The sequence below is a fragment of the Canis lupus genome, chromosome 11 (assembly GCF_011100685.1).
Source record: "Canis lupus familiaris isolate Mischka breed German Shepherd chromosome 11, alternate assembly UU_Cfam_GSD_1.0, whole genome shotgun sequence".
NCBI classification, from domain to species: domain Eukaryota; kingdom Metazoa; phylum Chordata; class Mammalia; order Carnivora; family Canidae; genus Canis; species Canis lupus.
Genome location: NC_049232.1, coordinates 6,608,574 through 6,626,980, shown reverse-complemented (window position 1 = coordinate 6,626,980; position 18,407 = coordinate 6,608,574). Strand labels below are relative to the sequence as shown.

General features: G+C 42.6%; 1 long non-coding RNA gene across 16 annotated transcripts in view; it reads right to left on the bottom strand.

Annotated features, from left to right (window-relative positions):
- LOC102152574 overlaps positions 1-18,407 on the bottom strand; it is a 133,689-nt gene that overhangs the window by 71,999 nt on the left and 43,283 nt on the right. For 15 of the 16 annotated variants that reach the window (XR_005366542.1, XR_005366547.1, XR_005366535.1 and 12 more), the window contains one exon: positions 9,948-10,038. This is a non-coding gene — a long non-coding RNA (uncharacterized LOC102152574). Of the gene's footprint in view, positions 1-9,947; positions 10,039-11,385; positions 11,794-18,407 lie in introns of those variants that run through there. The other variant, XR_005366544.1, reaches the window with a different exon arrangement.

The following is an 18,407-nucleotide window of genomic DNA, read 5'->3' as shown; positions in this document are numbered from 1 at the left end:
AAAACATAGAAGAAAAAAAGAAATTCAATAGGTTGTTGACTAAATCAACAAATACACACTCCTAAAATTATGATAAATATCCTAACAGAAGAATCATAGTAGATAACAAAAAAGATACTAAAGGAACATTAGGGCTAGTCATATAGGATTATCCAAAAATCAATGGGAAGAAGAATATTCTAGACAATGTGAAGAGGATATGCAAAGGCACATTCAATAAACTGAAGAAAACTGAAATGGCTCAAGACCAGAAGACCAGGGAGTGATGGGGAGACTGCCACAAGATGAAGTTGCAGATGTTGGCAGGGGTGAATAGATCAGAGACATAGGGACCATGTTAGAAATTTGGGATATATTGCTTAAGCTCAGCTGAAAACCAGTGAAGAGTTTTAGGCAGGGAAGTGACATGATTAAATTTACATCTTAAAAAAAAATCATTTTGGCTGGAAAATTATGTAGATCTTGAGTTCTTATACATGAGCACAAAGACACACATAAGTTATTCCATACTTGGAGGAATTCAACCACACATTCTTTTTTTTTTTTTTTTTTAAAGATTTATCAATTTGAGAGGGAGAGATTGAGAGAATGTGCATGTGCACCAATGAGGGGTGGGGCAGAGGGAGAGGGAGAAGCAGATTCCTCCCTGAGCAGGGAGCCCAATGTATGGCTCCATCCCAGGACCCCAGGATCATGACCTGAGCGAAGGCAGATGATTAGCCAATTGAGCCACCCAGGTGCCCCACATTCTTTTTTATATATAATTGAAACACTGTAAATTATATAAATCTATTATATACCATACATTATACGTTTAAACATAATATATTATATAACTATACATTTATATATATGCATGACTGTGAAGATTTGTACTATACACAGTGAAAGTTATTCTGGATCCAATCTCACCTAGCAGCAAGGTGGAGGGTTCCCTCACATTTCCAATAAGCAATTCTTAGACAGCAGTTAGATGTCTGAGAACTCAACTCAATTCTGACACTCTGTATCTACCCAGAGATAGCGTCAGATCCCTTAGGTTAAGTGCTCAATCCTAAAAGTCTTCCCCCACTACTCAGGTTGAGCCATAAAATAAATGATACACATCTATATAGACAAAAATGGAATAGTTAAGGGCAGGGGAAAAGCAAGTTCTAGGAACACGCAATTAGTAATGATAAGATTTTTGTGAAAATAAAAAAGTATCTATGAATAAATGAATACAAACGTAAATGTTTATCCAGATCTAAAAGTATACACATCAAGCCATCAACACTAATTACATGAATAGTAGGGTCAAAGAAAAGGTGAGCATTTACTTTTTACTTTACCTGTTTCGGATTATTTGAATCCTTTATAATGAATATCTATCAATTTGCAATCAAAAGCAAGCAATATGGGCACCTGGATGGCTCGGTCTGTTAAGCCTTTGGCTCAGGTAATGATCTCAGGGGTCCTAGGATAGAGCCCCACATCAGGCTCCCTGCTTCTCCCTCTCCCCGCTGCTTGTGCTCTCTCTTGCTCGCTCTCTCAAATAAATAAATCTTTTTTAAAAAAGGCAAGCGATAAGATATAAAAATAAAATCAAGGCCAACCTTTGCTTTATGTCTGTTTAGTAGAAGTAATTTATAGCATAATAGAGAATAAAGACACAAGCAGCGAGTGAAGTGAAAGAAGATTGATCTATGCTATTTATAATTTTTAAAAATAGTGGCATATAATTAAAGTATTTCCTGTTAATTACTGACAGGCAGAATTAAGGAATCTCTGTCAGGCATTATTGATCAGGTAATACAACCTGATGTCAGACTAATATATGATCTGTGTGGGGGTGGGCTTTCTTCTACAACAGCTTCCTCTTCTGCCGGCCTGCTTCAGTTTGTCTTTTTGAGAATAAATGGATGTTGAAAGACTTTGATCAGAGTAGAATTCAGAAAATGTCAACTCTACAAAGCAGTATTACGAAGTCCTGTAGCCTATGCCTGTCCACAGGTGTCTGAAAAAATCATGAAGCCTCTAACAGCTCCTAATTAGAGGGACAAGCTAATTATATCATGGGATTAAGATGTTCTCAGCAGAGACATGAGAGGGTAAAGCCATCTAATTCAGTATGATTCATTTCTGACTCAGCTGAATGACGGCTCCCAAAATACCAGTCCTGTCTTCAGTAGTTTCAAGATAGCTACTAGGAATTTGTACCAACAAAATATTCTGGTATTCTCTCAATGAATCCACCATATTATAGACCAGCCTTACTAAAAACATCTTCTCCAGAACACTAATTCTGAGGGCATTTAATAGGTGTTTTTAAAAGGTGAGGGTGGGTCACTGCTTAAATGAACTTCAAAAATGCTGAGTAAAATAAGTTCAGGAAGTTTTTTTCTTGGACTTTACAGAGCTTTTTTCCTTCAGACTTCATTAGTACATAATCGTACTAATGTCAATTCTGAATCTTCAAGATATTAGTAGAATAAGTAGTATCTTCAAATTCCAACTTTACTCTAGAAAATCCTTTTGTTGGTAATATTAGGGAGATGCGAAGGATATAGTGGGGTTTACTGTTCTTTTGGAACCCCGTGATCAATCCTAAATCTGGTGCTTTAGGCTCTAAAACAAGTTCTGGTTGCCCTCTTGCTTTCCTTTTTTAAAAAAGTCATGTACTCCTAACTCTGGGAAACAAACAAAGGGTTGCAGAAGTTAAGGAGGGTGGGGGGATCAGGTGACTTGGTGACAGGCACTAAGGAGGGCACTTGATGGGATGAGCACTGGGTGTTATACTATATGTCGGCAAAATGAATTCAAATATTTACAAATAAATAAGTCAGTCAGTCAGTCAGTCAGTCAGTCAGTCATATAACCTCAAAAACAAAATTTGCCATGTTGTCCCTCTAAAGAATATTTCCAATTTTGGCTCCGCATGCTCAGTGTGGAATGTGTTTGAGTTTCTCTCTCCCTTTCTCTCTGCTCCCCCCGACAAATAAATAAATATTTTTTTAAAAAAGAATATTTCTGTCCTGTCCTAGTACAGTTACAAACACATCAAAGGCTGAACTTGAAAGGAAGCCAAGGTATACTGAGTTCTTCATTCATTCCCTCCTACCGTCTCCCGTCCGGCTTAGCCATCTTCTGGCGAGAAACACACAGATAAAGCTCGGCCTTGGCTACAGCAAATTGGGTTGGCAGATGTGAATACACAAAAGGAGACTTGAGTCTTCAAGTTGAAAGTGGTTAGTATTCCTCAACCGTGTCAGGTCATCACTCGCAAATTTCCTAGCTAAGACTTTACCACTTTTTAAATATAAATGTAAGCTAGTAGCTGGACAACTCATGTTGAAGTCACCATAAAAATATAAGAAAAACATTCCTGGAAACATGGGGCAGCACACATTTAAAAGTCTCAAAAGTGTGTCTTTCCACTGATCCACAGATGAGTCCACTTTTACAAACTGATGGCCAAAATATGCGTAGCAAATGGTCATAGACACTTGATTCACAGTAGCCAAAAAAAATCATAGATTCGCACGACAGAACTTTATTTAGAACATTAAAATGATGCTGTGGAAAAATATCTATTAATGTGGGAAAATACATATGGCCACATATATGCATTTTTAAAAAGAGATATACCTAAATGCATATGTACATATATACTGTATTTGCATAGATTATATTAGAGGACACATAAAATGAAAATGGTAAGTACATCTGGAATGGAAAACTGGAAGATGGAGGGATAGGGGAAGGAGATAGACTTCTTCCACTATGTCTTTTGCAGTGTCTGAATCATTTACCATAAATAAATTAAAATAAGGATAAGAATGAAATGGAGGGAAAGAGGGCAGGAGAGAAGGGAGGGAGAGAAGGAAGGATAGACAGAAGGAAAAAGTGGGAGAAGGGAGGGAGGGAGAGACTCTAGGGTGGCATAAAGAAATTACCAAACAAATTTTATTTTAATAAAATTTTATTTTATTTTACCAAACAGATTTTATTTTTAAGTTAGGGGGTTGGGGAGTGTACACACAAGCGGGGGGAGAGGCAGGGAGAGAAGCAGGCTCCCCACTGAGCAGGGAGCCCAATGCAGAGCTGGATCCAGGACCCTGAGACCATGACCTTAGCCAAAGACAGATGCTTAACCACCTGAGCCATCCAGACACCCCCCAAAATGCATCTTCAATCCTTATAAAGCCTCAAGTAATCCACTCAGGAGATTGATAATTCAAGCACATCACTTGATAATTGTTATTCAAATTCTCTACAGATTATTTTAAATTTTGCTCATTTGATCACTCTGTTTCCAAAACAACGTTAATGTACATCTTCTCCTATTTTTTGAGATTTCTGCCTTCAGTAGCATGAAACTAGGGTGCTCTTAAAGGTATTCTTGTTAGTTTCAATCTTTTATCACCATGATATAGACTGTTTTTTCCCTTTACATAATTTTAGTCTAGGATTTGATTTTCTATTATTAGTTTGGCTTTTGTTATCATTATTGTCATTATTGGTATTTGCTTACATTATCTTTACTCATCCATTTATTTTCATCTCTGTTGGGTCATTTCACGTTATATGTCTCATAGGAAACATACAGATGGATATTAACTTGCCAAAGCTGTAGTTCTTTTTTTTTTTTTTTTAATAGAGTTCTTTAAAGCATTCACATTTATTTCTTAGACTCTCTATTTGTCCCAGTCATCATTTTGGTGTGTATTATATCTATTGTGCTCTATTGTTTATTCTTTGGTAAACATAGCAGATTGATGGTATTTGCTTTATGCATTGTTTTTATTCCATGTTTCTGCTTTAATTGCTTGGATATAATACTCCTGTTTCTGTTACTTGGTAGTTTACTCAAGTGTCTAACACACATATTTAAACTTATGTTAAATTTACAAAAGGCTCGCATTTATCTATCGAAGCCTAGATTCAATCAGTACTTATAACCTCCTGTCCTCTCCCCTTCCCCCTGAGCTTCCACACCATGAAATTATATGGGAATTTAGTTCTAAATCTTATTATATTCTAAATAATTAATGTTCAATTAAATAATTAATGTTCCATTATAAATTATGCTTATTTTTCTGCTCAGTACTGCTTCCATATCTTCCTTTTGAGTTGGTTTTTAATATTGCTGAAGTATATTGTCTATGAATCATTTCATGTTAAGTTTCACAAGTGGCATCTTTTTAAGTGTTCTGTTGCTTAAAACATCCTACTTTACCTTTATATTTGAGTGGCAGGTTGATATGGTCTAGGATGCTATTTTCTCAGAACCCTCTACAAATACTAATTATATGCATTCTAAAGTCTCCTTTTGATTGCTCTATTAATTATCTCTTCAGATATTTCTTTTTCTGTAAAATGCAATGCCTGTCTTTCATGCTAACTGTTCTCTACTAAGGTATCATGATTTTTGGTTGTCAGGTCATCATTTTATTAACCCTTTCCTTTTAGCCCTGTCCATGCTTAGCCTCCAAGCAATGACCAAAGTGGTACTTTCCTTGTGAGCTTCACCAGCCACGGCAGACATTGCCCTGTCTCCCAGCTTTGCAATGACTACCTAGAAAGGGGAAAGGAGGAAACACCCCTCCAGAAAGCCTCCCCAGCAGCTCCCAACCATGCCCATCCTGGTCCCTATCCATTGCCTCCCAGCTCAGAGCTCCCCTGGGACCATTAGCACCTCCTGCATCACCTGCTCCTGCTCTTTCCTATCATGTGCTGTGGATTCCTCCTTCAGTATGATCTCATCTAAACTCTAGCTTTCAGAGCTGCCTCATCATTACTGGTCCACTGACGCTATGCCTTCTCTTTACATTTATTTAAGATTTGTGTGTATTTGTGGATGGAACTGGAGGGTATTATGCTGAGTGAAATAAGTCAATCGGAGAAGAACAAACATTATATGGTCTCATTCATTTGGGGAATATAAAAAATAGTGAAAGGGAATAAAGGGGAAAGGAGGAAAAATGAGTGGGAAATATCAGAAAGGGAGACAGAACATGAGAGACTCCTAACTCTGGGGAACGAACTAGGGGTGGTGGAAGGGGAGGAGGGCGGGGGGTGGGGGTGACTGAGTGACGGGCACTGAGGGGGGCACTTGACGGGATGAGCACTGGGTGTTATTCTGTATGTTGGCAAATTGAACACCAATAAAAAGTAAATTTATAAAAATAAAAAAATTTTTAAAAAAGGTTTGTGTCTATTAATTATAAGGACTTGGGGGATAGAGGAGGGCGACAGTAGAGAGAAGGTAAGTCTGCTCAATCCAGGCCTTTGGTTTCATCCTCAGCCTTACTAGCATTTTAAGTGACACACACCCACACACATGCACACGACCTCCGTATTTTAATGTTAAGTCTAAATAATGAGGTCTGCATTGCTTCCTCTCAGGAAGAGCAAACCACACTACCTCAGTGACATGCCTGAAGTGTACAGTCTTCCCTAACCACCTTTCTATCCACAAAATAGTTCCCTCAATTTATTTTTAACTCTCTTTCAGAATGAAGATTTGGGTTACCTGATAAGGAACGACTGCTTCTTGGTTTAGTGACCCTTGGTACTTTTGTGTACCTGTCAGACACTTCCCCCCACCCCACACCCCCAGCCTCCCTCACCAAGCACTCACAGTCTGCATGAGAGACACACAGAGAGAGGCAGAGACATAGGCAGAGGGAGAAGCAGGCTCCCTGTGGAAGCCCGATGTGGGACTCCATCCCAGGACCCCAGGATCATGACCCAAGCGAAGGCAGATGCTCAACCACTGAGCCACCCAGGTGCCCCTGGAATTTGCATTTAGATGAAGTTACAAGACCCTGTGCCAGAGGCCACAACTACACACACAGAACCAAACAGACACAAAAATGTGGTCCACTCATTTTCCCGCTCCACACATGCCACCAAGACCAGCATGTGCACTTCACATCAGTCGTCTCTCAGGGCAAATGTGTAAGGAGCATTACTAAGTTCTGTATAGAAACGTAGAGGCCCATGCTTAGGGCTGAAACGTTTTTGGCCTCTGAGATAAATCTGCTTATGACTGCTAAATACAGCCAGTTTCCCTCACACTGTGATAGGTACAAATAAACACAAAAATGCACCAGGGAGGGGCATTAGTGGCTCAGTGGCTCAGTCTATTAAGTAAGTGTCTGCTTAGGCTCAGGTCATGATGCCGGGCCCCTGTGGTCAAGCACCACATCCCTCGGGCTCCTTGCTCAGCAGGGGGTCTGCTTCTCACTCTGCTTGTGCATGAGTTCTCACTCTCTCTGTCAAAGAAATACATAAAAATCTAAACAAAAATATGCATCAGGGAGAAAATTCACAGTGAAAGGCAATCTAACATTGCCTTTGAGCCCAGACTCTGGTTGAATTAATCTTCTCTTCAAATGTGTGATCTTAGCCAAATTACTTAACCACTCTGGGCCTCAGTTTCCCTGTGGATAAAACAGGGAGAATCATGGTATGAAATCCTGGGAATTGTTAGGAAGTTAAATAACTTAGTGTATCCACAGTGCCTAGGACTGACACCCAGGAAGCCCCCGCAAGTATCTGCTAATTGGACTAATTTTACTCATAATTGCTGCTACCCTGTTCAGCAAAATAGACTAACTAGTGACTCTACTTTGGGAAGAAGTACATCTCTCTCTCTCTCTCTCTCTCTCTCTCTCTCTCTCTCTCTCTCTCTCTCTCGGCATTTTTCTGACTTCCTACAAAGAGATTATTGTCACGGACATCTCTGCTGAGCAGAGCCCTCCGAGGGTGTGGAGATTACAAGCCCGGTTGCCTGGGCACCCAGGAGATGCGTGACTGTATATCCTTCAGAACTCTTAGAAAGTTGGGAATAACTCTCTGTAGCTCAGCAAATTCATCACCCCTCAGCTGTCTAGGGAACCAACTGGCCCATAGGTGCAGACCTGCTGTGTCTCACACTCTCTCTAGGCACAACTCAAAGAACCTGGCCCCAAGGCTCAGACAGCCTGCTTCTGCCTGGATCATGCACATGATCAGCTGCTGCAGTTTTTAGACTTCACAGATGGCAAATGGCTGTGAGCTTATTGGAGTATTGCTCAGCCTCTAGCTGAGAACATCTCTTAATCAGTCCTAGGGGTCCAGGCTGACCAGGATTGATCACGAAGGCACCCTCACTGCCAGGCCCTGCCAACAAGTCTCTTTTCATCCCCTTATCTTAATTTAGCCAGCATCCAAGCTTTGCAGATTACCGGCTTAAGTGCTTGAGGAGGATGGGAAGGACAATGAGAAAGCAGTTAAAGATGGTGTTGCTCTTGGGTTATAGAAAACTGCTTATGATTTAGGGGGTGGAAGTGGATAGAAAGAGCAGAATGATGAAAGGTTCTGTTGTGTTTTTTCCCCCCTTCTCTTCATATTGACCAGATGGATAATAGTTTGAGCAAATATTTCTTTGGCCTTCCCCCTACCTCTTCCATTGTTACTTTGGCCTCAAAACCCCATTTGAGGATGCATTTGTTTGCAGTTCTCATGAATGCAACAGGTCTATTTACTAAATCCTATAAATCAATAGTCTACTCTGAAGACATGAGCCCTTGTCTTGCTTTCCTGGAGAGGGTTGCTTAAAGCATAGAAATGCATTGTGCACACACAGCTCTGTCATTTCTTCGATGGTCAACTGACCCACACAGTCCTACCCAACCTCGGTCAGACAAGAAAAGCAGCTATAAGAAAAATGCTTTTCATCAGAGCATGCCAGGGCCACACCAAGACATGGGGGTGCCCCCAAGACTAATGATTTGCTTTCTCAGCCAATGGATTTTTATTAAGATATTGACAAAAAGGACACCTGCTGGATAAATTAAGAGAAGAGTGGAATCCCAGTGGCAGCCTGCCTCGCTCTGCTGCCCCAAGCAATCCACCTCTCCCTCACACTTGCACACTCAACTCTGCAAAACAAACGCCCTGCAATTAACCAAATCTACATACCCTAAAGGCCATTTAGTGACCTGAGGATCTGCCTGAGGCCCTTTGGTTCCTTACACCCTGCAGGCAGAGCATCGTGCCAAATTATTCCAACAATTCAACCAGAGCCATTCTCATCCAGAAAGGAATTCTGGTCAATATAAATTTCCCCATTTCATTACATTTGCAGGGATGCTTTTGTGCCTTTCATATATCAGCGCCCCAGACAACTCTCCAGCCCTGCAAACCCTGAATGGGAACCAGGTGGAAAGAAAGAGGAGGGGGTGGAAGGGGAAGCCTTGCTCTTAAGCCTCAGGGCAGGCTTTCTGGAAAGGAGGGCAGGTCAGAGGCCAGACAGACCTGAGTGTCCTGTGAGTATGAGGCCATTTTCTAAACACAAAACCCACAGGATGAAAGGGACCAAGAATGTGAAGTCACAGAGAAGTGCCAGCTTTGGTCATATGGAATATCATTCACAGAATTTACAGGCATTTCATTTCCAGTGTTCCCTCTGGTTTCTTTCCTTTACAAGCTTCTTAACAGAACACTTGAGTTGGTCTCGCATGGCGTGATCTACCCCTTCTATAGTGCTGAGGTCCGGGAGGAACTAACGAGGGCCATAGATGTAACTGTTAAGTTTTCTAATAGCCACATTTTTAAAAAAAAGAACCAGGTGAAATTAAATTTAATAACCCCTTTAACCCACTGTATCCAAAATAGAATCATTGCAACATAGAGAACTATTAAAATGCATTAATGATTTTAATACTGTATATTGGACGATGCAGTTCTGGAGGCTCTTAGCCTCATGGTGAGATTAGTTCTCCTTCTCAGGGAGTTTCAGTCTGAAGAGACAGAGGAAGTTTGAAGACTATATGTCTGTAAGTTAGAGTTACTGAAGGTCTAGTCCAGAAAGGAAAAAAGGAAAGAGGGAAGGAAGGCAGGAAGGAAGGAAGAAAGAGGTGATATAGTTTAGTGATTAGAGGTCAAGGTTCCCAAGTAGGACATAGACTCAACTCTACCTTTTCCTGGAGGAGTGACTTTGGATGATAAATGTACTTAACTTCTCCAAGGTTGTTTCTTGACATCATAGGGCTGTTTTGAGGCCTGAACCTAATAAGTAATAGAGAAATATTATCTCCAATTACATAAATTATGAAATCTTTATTATTATTCATATAAACATTATATATATCATATATATCAAATACATTTTTTTTGTTTTTTAGTTTTATTTCATTATTTTAGAAAGAGAGAGAGTGCGAGTAGGGCTGGTGGGGAGAGGGAACAGTAGGGTCCCCCCTTGAGCAGGGAGCCTGGCACAGGGCTCGGCCTCAGGGTCCCGGGATCATGACCTGAGCCAAAGGCAGAAGCTCAACTGACTGAGCCACGCAGGTGCCCCCAAAATACATACTTTGGCAAGGGAGGGGCAGAAGGAAAGGGAAAGAGAGAATCTTCTATTTTTAAAGATTTATTTATTCATCTGAGAGGGGGCCGGGGGTCAGAGATAGAAAGGGAGAGGGAATCTCCAGCACACTCCCCACTGAGCACGGAGTCTGATGTGGGGCTCAATCCCATGACCCGAGATCATGACAGGAGCCGAAATCAAGAGTCAAACGCTTAACCGACTAAGCCACCCAGTCACCCCTATCATTCATATTTTTATGAAGAATTGGGCATATTCTCTCATCTCCAGCTCACTGAAGAGAAGATTTCTAATTTATCAATGGCTGATAAAGCTCTATGATGAGAGCGAGAAAGAGAGAGGAGAGAGGTAGTTAGCTAGTGAGTGAGTTAGAGGAATAGGGAAAGAGAAAGTCGATGTGGAACTCCCCCGTAGGGAAACAGGGATTCCCTGTAGACAGAGACCCAGACCCCGGATTGGCCCTGTTCTGTGTCTGAAAACACGGAAAGAAGGACAAATTCAGAGTTTAATACGTGGGAGCATTCCCCCGACTGCTCTAGGGCTGGTACACAGGGCCCACAGTGACCAGAGCCCCTGCTGGCCACCTTAGCATGTTAGCTCTAAGTACAAATCTGTGCCTTATGGAGAAGAGGAGGAGAGAAGTGAGCAAGGACAGGGGAGGTCCGCCAGCACCCGGAGTGGCCTTCATACCCCCAGCTCTTCCTCCATGGGCAGCAGGGTGGTGCCCAGAACACAGTCCCTCCTCCCTGTCACTGTCCTGTTCTCAGGACCAGGTGATAAGGTGCAAATTAGGACATCAGTGGAGAGAAACACAAAGCTTCTGAAGTGCGAGGTTGTAACCCCATCTGCCATTTTCCCCCCTCCCCCTCCTTCCCGTATCCCTTCCTACAGGTCCTACCAGGGACCCTTAATCTCTGCTGGGCCATGTGTTCACGGGAGTTCTTTAGCTGGCAAGGTAGCTTCTGGCTCTGCATCTTAAAAAGATCTCCCCTCTACGGAGCCAAAAGATGCTTTTGCTGTCAGTTCTAACTCACCCCCACGGTTGGTTCTGCCCTTGGGACATGTGTAATATCTTGTCTACGGGCCCTTCGTCAAATCCACCAGGGCAGCCGTCACATTCCCTCTTGCGCTTTTTGTGTGCCAGGCTAACAACTTGGGATTCTTTAGTTCCCTTCTTCTAGCCAAGGCTTCCAGACCCTTCCTTGCTCCGGAATCTGCTACTTTTTTCTTTTTTTTTAAATGTTCTCTGAAATTGCAATGCACAGTGTGGAACACACTCCTCCCACCATGCCCCGAGCAGTGACCAGTACAGTGGGCTATTGTTTGGGGCACTCGGCTTGGCAACCGCGCTGCACGTCCGCCTCACCATCCTCCCGGCCCATCAAGGCTCCCTCTTCTCCCACAGTCGAGGCCGATGCCGTCTGTTCTCCTTCCACAGGGTCTCTCCTACCTGCCCCCCACCTCATCCGCCCACCCCAGCCCTGCCCCTGCCTAGGGCTTCATCATCACTCACCTGGATCACTGACATGGGCTCCAATGGCTTTACTGACCCCGGCCTCTCCCCCCTGCAATCCATCTTCCACCCTGTTGCAAGATGGATCTTTCTGATCCATAAATCAGTTCACATCACACCCTTAGACAGAAACAACTGCAACTCCCTGTGGTCTTTGGAGCAAGCGTTAACCTCATGGTATATCATCCCGACTTCCAGTGATCTGGCTTTAAGCTATTCGCTTGACCTCATTGTCCTCTACACCCTTCTACCCATGCTGGACCTTACTCTTCCCTTCAGCTTCAAATATTCATACTTCCTCCCTGGCTGTAGAATGCATTTTGGTTATCCTTCAAAGCCCAAAGTCAAAGGCATTTCTCCATGATGCCCTTAACGACCATGGAAATCCTACACCATATTTGTCATATTGCCTTACTGGGCCATTCATTTATCATTTCTTTTGCTCCTTTTTTTTCCCCCCTTTCCTTTTCAACCACACATTGTCCCTATACTCAATGAGGCTCCAGTTCTAATGAGAGAAATGGCCAAGCAAAGAGCAAACAGAATTATGAATGCTTTAGAGGACGGCTGTGGGAACCGCAGGTATAAGGGGTAGGTGTCTAACCAGACAGATTTGGGTGGCACAGAGCCTTCACAGAGAACAGTTCATTAAAACAGAATCCTGACATGAGTGGGAGCTCCAGGCAGAGGGAGTTATCTGTGAAGAAGACGTATGACAAGTGAGATCATGAGCCACAGAGAGCAATGAGGTTGCCAATTTGTGGCTGCTGTGTAGCAAAGGGATGGGTCGTGGAGGGCACAGAGCTGGGACATTGGTCGAGGCCAGTTCACACAGGACACTGAAGGTTACATTTACAATGTGGGGCGTCAATGAAGGATTTAAGAGGGGGGTAGTGATGTGCTGAGATTTCGAGCTTGGAAAGACTATTTAAGCAAGAGTGTGGAGAATAGAGGAGAGCCAGGTTGTAGTGGAAACAGGGAGACCTTTTAAGAGGCTGGAACAGGGATCGCCTGGGTGGCTCAGCAGATGAACATCTGCCTTCGGCTCAGGGTGTGATCCCAGGGTCCTGGGATCAAGTCTGACATTGGGATTCCTGCATGGAGCCTGCTTCTCCCTCTGCCTATGTCTCTGCCTCTCTCTGTTTCTCATAAGTAAAAAAAAAAAGAAGAAGAAGAAAAAAGAGGCAAAGACAGGTGAAGAGACTAAAAAATGTGAAGGAATAAGAAACATCAAATGGTGAACTTGAACGTGGACAAGGAGGAAGAAGGATAAATGCTGGGTCTCTATTTTGTCTTGTTTTGTATAAACCACCTCCTAAGAGGTAGCCCCACCCTCAACAAAGTTTAAAGTCCCTGGTAACAGGCACAACCAACCCCTCAATCGGCTCTAGATCCTCCGTGTTGCCATCAATGGTGTTTTGCACAAGTAGAGACTTACCAAGCTTTTGCCAAGTTTGCCCAAACATTGAATTCTGGGCAGGCCCAAACATTGAACTTATGACAATGTCAGGTCGGGCACCAATTTTGGAAGGTCACTTGGAGAAAGGCCTACAGTTGGGTCATTCCATGTTCATCCGTGCATTTTTCACTCCACAGCTATTTACTGAGTGTCTCTCAAATGCCACGCATTATTTCAGGTGTCAGAGACACAGCAGTAAATGAGGCAACAAACTTTCTGCCTTAATAGAGCTTATTCTGCCAGAGGAAGACAAAAATAACTAAGTAACCAAGTGAGATAAAAATATAAATTCACAGGATGCCTGGGTGGCTCAGCGGTTGAGCGTCTGACTTTGGCTCAGGGCGTGATCCTGGAAACCAGGATCGAGCCCCACGTCGGGCTCCTTGCAGGGAGTCTGCCTCTTCCTCTGCCTATGTTTCTGCCTCTCTGTGTCTCTCATGAATAAATAAAAAAATATATTAAAAAATATATAAATTCACTTAGGTATAATTGCCAAGGGGAAAAAAAAACACAGAGTATGAGGTGGGAATAACCAACCAAGGAGGTAATAATTAAGATACAAACTAGGTGAGGCACCTGGGTGGCTCAGTGGGTTAATGTCTGCCTTCGGCTCAGGTCATGATCCTGGGGTCCTGGGATGGAGCCCCATGTGCTCTGTGCTCAGTGGGGAGTCTGCTTCTCCCTTTCCCTCTGTGCTCACTCTCTCTCTCTCTCTCTCTCTCTCTTTCTCTCTTGCTCTCTCTCAAATAAATAAATAAAATCTAAAAAAAAAAAAAAAAAGAAAACAACAAACAAACCTGGATGACAAGAAGGCAGGAAACACATGTTAGGAAAGTATTTAGGTACAGAAAGAGCAATATGCAGAGAACCTGTGTATCTGGGACATAAAAGGGAGGGAGAGTTGGGGAGGAAAGGGCCAGGAATGAGTTCAGAAAGGTGGGAAGCTCACATAAGACCTCACAGCTCATGAAAAAAAAAGTTTGACTATTCCACAGGAGATTGGCATGATTTGACCATGAAGGTAGCCTTCCCTCCGTCTGAGGTTGTCACAACCTGTTCCTCATATCCTTGGAGAAAAGCAGAACAGTTTCCCATGACTGGGCTTTTCCTGGGAAGTTTCCACAGGGAGCCACCCAAATCACATGAGCAACCTTAATTTAGGAAAAATTTCACCCAGTATCTTTAGCAATATTATTTATCATGTATCCAGGCACAGAAGGGTACCCAGCACTTGGTCTAATGAGAGGACCTGAGCCAAAGAACAGTCTCTATGATCTGCCCGCTGTGCATGGAGCCTTTACCTCTGTTACCTATCTCTTCTCAGAACATGAGGACCTGGAACATGTCAGCAGACTGGGACAGAGCCAACAATGCCTCTTGTAACTGGAGCACTGTACCAAGATGCAAGCAAAGGGAAGGAGGCTGGTGCCCTGGTCATGCCAGGCAGTGGCAAGAGTGCCTATGCAATGATTTCAGATGAGTTTGAGGTTTGAAGATGAAGGAAGAAAGGCTGAGGAGAAAATCTGGCATTGTGCCTCTTACAATGAGAGAGTGACTCAGCATTAAAATCACAGCTGTGGGTGGCTCAGTCAGTTGAGCAGCCAACTCTTGGTTTCGGCGCAGGTCATGATCTCATGGGTTGTGGGATCGAGCCCCTCATCAGGCTCTGCATTCAATGGGGAGTCTGCTTGAAATATTCTCTCTTTCTGCCCCTCCCGCCCCCAAATAAATAAATAAATCTAAAAAAAAAAAAAATCACAGCTGTGGGACGCTTCTCTCTCCAGGTTTCCCCAAGAAGAAATGGAGGTCATTAATTCTGAAGCTCCAATGGAAAAAAAAAAAATGGAATAAGCCAAGATCAAAATGAAACCATACAACGAAGCTAGATGGGACAAGTCCTCCATTTCCCTCCATACCCTTTCCATACCAGGTCTTCTCTGTACCTTGAGGAGCCAAGAGAACTTTTTAGAATAAGAAAAAAGAAACCAATATAAAGTGGGAAATCATCAATGGCAAATGGACCTCTGATTAGCGAGCACTGTTTTGTTTTCTCTTATAAAGATTAAAAATACGAGGGCCTGCCATGGTGTTTTAGTCACTGTCAACCCCACCCCTACCCTGCCCTGACTCTCCCAAAACAACAAAAGAAGTCCCCATCCTTAGAAGAAGCCTGTTTTCAATGATCTCTCAATTCAAAGATGATTGTGCCTTTTGCTTGCTATAAATGTGGTTGGGGCCATAGCATACACTCTGGGGTCTTGGGTTCTTTTGCCCAGTCACTGGGATTTAATCAATGCCCTCATAGTCAAATGGCGACCATGTGTTAGTGATCTCACAGATACCCCATTGTAGTGCTTCATTATGGTTTTCCTTGGAGGGGGGAGGAGTCAGGGGGAGTTCTGCTTAAGTTCCAGCATGTACAAAACACTGCTGTCAGAATTTTACCCCTAGTAGTAGCCTGAGCATGTCATTCTAATCCCAGAGGAACCATATTGGCTCCTTGTCAAATGTTGAATTGATTTTAAAATTGCTTTGATGACTTATATATTCAGTGCACAGTCTGGGGCCTCTGTTTATCTCTCCATATGAGCCGAGGCGCAGCTTGAGAGCATTTGAGGCTTGTTCTATTGGCCATTTGAAAATATAGGTTTAAGTCACATGGAGCATGTACTTTCGGTTGCAAGAGTCTCACATTTGGAGTTCATTCCTGGCTGGCCTCCAAAGCACTGAATGAATAGATCTATTTAAGATGAAATTTCAGCTTTATCTTTACACAGAACGCTTTTGAATTAAACATATACATAAGTTGCGCATGATTTTATTTTGGGTTATATAGCACATGAGAGCTTGAAAGAAGAGAAGAGGAAGAGAAAACAAAAACACTGCCCAGCCTACTGGTTAAATTGGTCACATGCTACCTAGTTTCCCTTCCAAGTTCAGCCAGGTGTTCCATACAGCAGGAGATCTGACTTTTGCCTGAGTCTCCCTCCAGGATAGATAAGAAAATCTTGCCAGCATGGAGTGAAAATTCAGAATTGGACTAGAAAGATGAGACTTTTGTTCACCTAGGAATTGATTAATAAATAAAAGAAAGGCGGAAGAAACTGAAATAAAATCAGGAGGAAATCTTAACTGTGGGCCTGCAGGGGAGACTAAGCTTTTGTGTTACGGGTTAGATTAGTGAGGATGATCATTAGTTGAAATTAGGAAAATGGGAAGCAAGACAAGAATGTGATACCCTGAAAAACCAGGGTCCTCAGAGCTCTGCTTGTTTGATCATGACTAATACAATTCCTCCCCCCACCCCAGGGGGGAAGGGTGCTACACAAAATTCCTTATGCTTATGGACGTGTTTGATGGATTAAACAAAAATCTAACCTGGGATAGCTATTACATTGCAAGATGCATGCTTAATACACGTGGACTTGGTAGGAAATGTTTATGACAGAAGGCAGAGATGAGTCAAGGCTGCTTTTTAAAATTCAGAAGGTTAAGGCTTATGTTCCCCAAGGTCCAGAGAGCTAATGATTTCACTTTCTGATCATGCTGTGTTCCTATCTATATTGGAAAGAATTCAATTGTTTCAATCCTGTCTCTAGAGAATTAAAATACCCTTAAGTCATCTCCCTGGATGTGAGATGATAGCAAGCAAGCCCTGAATTAGCACTCCTCACCCCATTGCAGGGTTCAATGTCCACTGGGTGAGTCAGAAAGAAAGAAAATGATGTTACAGCCAATCCTGGCCATGATCTATCAATACCATCATTCCATTTTCTAAAACATTGGGCCTAAATGCTGAACTCAACAGAGAAAAGTATACTGAATCTGGGGCATGAGGACAGCTGAAGCATTCACAGCACTGAAGTTGCCAATCCAGTTCAGAAAGGGTTAAGACCTTAGGTCAAGGCAAGATGGGATCAGTTTGTGTCTGTCAGTCGACATGTTTCAGAATAATGGTTTTAAGTCTCTTTCTTTCCACTTTGACTTATTCTCCATCACACTTCTCCTCAGGTTGAGAGGCCCCAGAGTGGCCGTGGGCATGGTGCATAACCGATAAAGGGAAGTCGAGTTGGGGAATCCCTTGGCTTGGTTTAGGATGCTATATTTATGAGGTGTTCAGTGGCTTCTATGTATAGTTAAGTGATCACTAGTTATACCAGAATAACAAATGACTTCAGAGACAGTCCAATCACCCATAGTGCCAATTCTCCCAGTGTTGAGACATGAAGAGACAAAGTCTGAAATAATATTATGATGGGAATTTGCCCCACAGTGCCCAGTACTAAAAGGCTGTGGGTGGCAAAAGAGAAAAAAAGTTGTGTAATGCTAAGATCCTGAAGCTATTCTGTTTGGTATCTTTTCTGGATTTGTCATGTTAGTTGTATCTGATGGCTTTATCGAATGTATGATTTGTTGTGATTTCTTTGCTCAGTCTAAATTAATATTTATTTTTACATCTAACTTATATTTGTAGTTATGTATTATTTTCCTAAAGAGCCCTAAAAGTGATTCACCACTGTGGAGGATCCAAGAAGTCAACTAGATAGCATCAGAGACTATAGACAAAAGGTTAGTAGAGTAAAACTTTATGGAACCGGAGACTCCAGAAGCTGAAGGACATAGACGATCAACATTGCCAGAGATTCTGGTGTAGCCTCCAGATAAGCCTGCTCTGACCAACCCTGCCTGACCAGACCATCACTGGATTCTGAACAAGATCTTTCATTCTATTTTTTTTTAAAGATTTTATTTACTTATTAATGAGAGACACACAGAAAGAGGCAGAGACACAGGCAGAGGGAGAAGCAGGCTTCACACAGGGAGCCCGATGTGGGACTCGATCCTGGGGACTCCAGGATCACGCCCCGGGCTGAAGGCAGGCGCTAAACCACTGAGCCACCCAGGGATCCCAAGATCTTTCATTCTAAACAACTTCTTCCCAAGAAGGACAGAGTACCCTTGAAGGAGAGCTTAATTCCTGCTAGGGTCATAAATCTTGTGCCATGCTCCTTCCCACCACAGCTATAATCCTTCAAGGGCTGGACAGAGGACCCTGTAAAGAAACTGTGATATTCTATCACAAC